Here is a 3,821-nt window from a genome sequence, read left to right on the forward strand (position 1 = left end):
GTCCCGTCTGACCCCGCCCACTACGTCATAACGGCCAGCAAGCCCCGCCCTCACCGCGGTGCTTTTGGGGACTTGTAGTGTTTAGGTGACTGGGACCCAGGGTTGCTCCGCAGCCCTGTATGGTTTTCCCCAGTCCGGAGCAAAGATCACATCCCAAGGAGCCTACTTCTTTCCCTAGAAAGAGCCATTTACCTTCCTTTAAAAAAACATTTTTTTTCTTTTAGTCCTGAGTGAAAGCTCCATACATTTGAAGGGCCATTGAGAAGTCATCTTCATTTTTCTCCTGCTCCACGTAATACTTCACTAAGAGTCTTATAGATGAGAATCTCTTTGTCATTTAATCATGCCTCCCACTTGCCCCTAAAGGAGACCCAGCAACCTCCCTGGGTAGCCCAGTTTGTGTTTCATCATTACCCCTCTAGAAAGAAAGTATTCTTTAGTGTTAACTCTGTTAAGGTAGTGCCCTTCCTAAACGGAAGAATAAACTCAGCAAGAATCCTGCTAAGTCAGTTTAGAGAAAATTCCCCACCCTTGATATCTGATCAAACCCTGGCCTGCCTTCAGCAAGAATCCTGTAAGTAGGTTTAGCAACAATTGCCCCACCCTTGATGTCTCCTCTTAGTAATTTTCTATCCACTTGTCCTTATTGTACTTGGAGTTGAGTGCAACCTCTCTCCCCTATTGTAATGTCCCTATTGCAGTAGTCCTGCTTAAAGTCTCTTTTACTGTTTTATCAAGTGTCAGGATAATTATTTCTTTTTTAAACAATTATTTATTTATTTTTATTTTTGGCTGCATTGGGTCTTCGTTGCTGCACATGGGCTTTCTCTAGTTGCAGCGAGTGGGGACTACTCTTTGTTGCAGTGCGCGGGCTTCTCATTGTGGTGGCTTCCCTTGTTGTGGAGCACGGGCTCTAGGCACAGGCTCAGTAGTTGTGGTGCATGGGCTTAGTTGTTCCGTGGCATGTGGGATCTTCCCAGACCAGGGCTCGAAGCTCTGTCCTCTGCATTGGCAGGCGTATTCTTAACCACTGTGCCACCAGGGAAGCCCAGGATAATTATTTCTTAACACTGAACATGCTGTCTATGGAAGGTTAAATTCAGAAGTGCCCCTTCTCCAAGGAGTAGCATCTGTCTAAATCTGGAGAAAAAGTTTTCCATGTCATCTAACCAGGGATTTATGCTCCTGAAGCCGCTTGAGGTTTCAGGCAGGAGAATGAGCATTCTTAATCCTGCCTTCTCACAAGACTGGTGGCACTCAATTGAGATGAAAGGATGGTGGGAAATGATGAGTAAACCTGGGAGTGGGATTTCTACTGAAAGTTCAGATCACCTTCTGAGTTACCAAAATAATATTCATCCCTTTAAAACTCTATCTACAGGGGTGACCTTAGAATCTTGGATATATTTCCATTAATTTTACTTATTAGCTTTCTTAAAAGCACTGAGAACTGACACCTCCTACACACACACAGCTTACTGTCTATGTTAATATGACAACTATTAACACTCTTGCCTGGAAGTTAAAAATGCAAATAAATCCATTGTTCATTTTAAGAACTTCCTAAAAGAACCATCAGCTTTTCAATAGGAAGTATCACTTGACAATTCTGTACACTCCAAGACTCTTAGAACTGCTGGCCTTAAAATCCTTGCTGTGTCCTCCAATCCTAAACTATTATATCATGACCCGTGCCCAATTCTAATCAACTCCTGCACCCCCGCAACCTGCATTGAAAGATTCCCACCACCACCCCCGCCCCGCCTCCAACCAATCTTCAAGTTCTCAATAAATACTACTACTTTGTCCTGCCACCTGTCGGCCACTATTACAACTCTGTCAAGATACTAGTCTTCCTTACTGCAGTAAGAATAAACTCACTTTTGTCTTATCAATAGGTTGTTTTGTTGATAGCTTGGAGAGCTAAATTTGACAGCACAGAATATTAAAAAAAAAAGGTTAATTAGTCTGATTTACTTATTTCCAATAGAAGTGTCAAGGGAAGCCTGCAAGTAAAACCCTTTATAACTGAATATTGAAGAAATGGGAATTTATATTCAGACCTACAGAGAAAACCTTCCACTTTTATCTTCAACTTCCAGGTATGGAGTCGAACAAAGACTGGGGATTGGGGTAATTACTCTGTGCCTGACACGGTGGGTTATCTCATTTAATTCTTGCAAGAGAAGCACTTTTATTATCCCCATTTTACAGATGATAAAATTGAGGCTTAGAGAAATAAAGTTACTTGCCCAAGCTCACACAGCTAGTAAGTGCCATTCGAAGGCTTTGAACCCAGCATTCTGACTCAAGTGTACTCTTAATCATTATACTCACTATACTTTTCATGAGAGTTCAGTAATCCATAAGGGAAGACAAACACATAAATGAGTTTAATACCACGATATTGGCTTTAGAAGAGGAATTGACATGGTGCTAAGATAGAAGAGAATTAATTTTTCCTAGGGGCAAGAAGGAAGGTTTCATAGAAGAGGTGTTAAAGAAAAAATTATTCTGAAGCCTGTTAAATGGTAAGGAAGACTTTATTCAGAACTGTTGCAATAGGAACATTAAAACAGGGGAGAGAGATTGTGCTCAGCTCCAAATACAATAAGGACAAGTAGGAATTTATAGCCATTAAGCAGAGTGAGGGGGTCAGTAGATGAAAAATTACCAAGAGGACACACCAAGGGTAGTGGGGATTCTTGCTAAACTGACTAAATAGGATTTTTGCTGAGGGCAAGCTAGGGATGGATCAGATATCAGGGGTGGAGGATTCCCTCTAAGTTGACTTAGGATTTTTGCTAAAACTGGACTTGGCAAGGATTAGACACAGAAGCCAAAGGTTGAGACCTAGTTGAGAAAAGTGCTCAGAGGCGCCTAACTGGAGTTTGGTCAAAGAGAGAGTCTTTGTCAGATGCTTGATTATTTGAATAACAAACGTGGCAGGCAGAAAAAGTGATGGGAAAGAAATCTGAGATGGAGGGAGGGAGTGGTCACCTGCAGTGGTGCAGTCCTGTAGAATTCTCCCCGATGATGGAAATGTTCGCTACTTGCACTATCTGATCCAGTAGCCACTCGCCACGTGTGGGTATTGAACACTTGAAATGTGGCTATTACAACTGGAAACTGGATTTTTTTTTAATGTAAATTTAACTAGGTCTATGTGATCATTGTCCTGGCTAGTGCAGATCTGCAGCATCTGGGTGGCAGGGGTGTGGACTTTGGGAAGGAGAAGCAAGGGCAACCTTGGAGAAGGTGCCTAAGTAGCTGCTGCTACTTTCACCTTTGCCCTCAGCTCCAGCCCTGCCCAGTCCTGTACAGTAGCAATGGCTCCTCTGGCCTTTGGACTCTCGACTCCATGGAAAAGGAAGGTGAGAGGAATTTTTATCCCTGAAGCTTGCTGTCTCTGTAACCATTTAGAGACTCTGCAATTTGATGACTTACAAAGCAGAGATAGCTTGTATGCCCAGGTTTGAGAAAGAGAAGGAATGAGCAATCAATGGGAAGAAGGAGACTATTAATTAGGTCAGGTATGGTATTTTATAAACTTCAGGAGAAAGAGGAACCAGGGACTTCCCTGGTGGTGCAGTGGATAAGACTCTGTGCTCCCAATGCAGGGGGCCTGGGTTTGATCCCTGGTCAGGGAACTAGATCCCACATGCATGCTGCAACTAAGAGTTTGCATGCCACAACTAAGGAGCCCACGTGCCGCAACTAAGACCCAGCGCAAACAGATAAATAAATAAAATTTAAAAAAATAAAAAGAGAGAGAAACAGGAACCAGGTATGCCTCAAATTAACCATGCGTTTCTAAAATG

Source organism: Mesoplodon densirostris, chromosome 18 (genome assembly GCF_025265405.1).
Source record: "Mesoplodon densirostris isolate mMesDen1 chromosome 18, mMesDen1 primary haplotype, whole genome shotgun sequence".
Taxonomy (NCBI): Eukaryota; Metazoa; Chordata; class Mammalia; order Artiodactyla; family Ziphiidae; genus Mesoplodon; species Mesoplodon densirostris.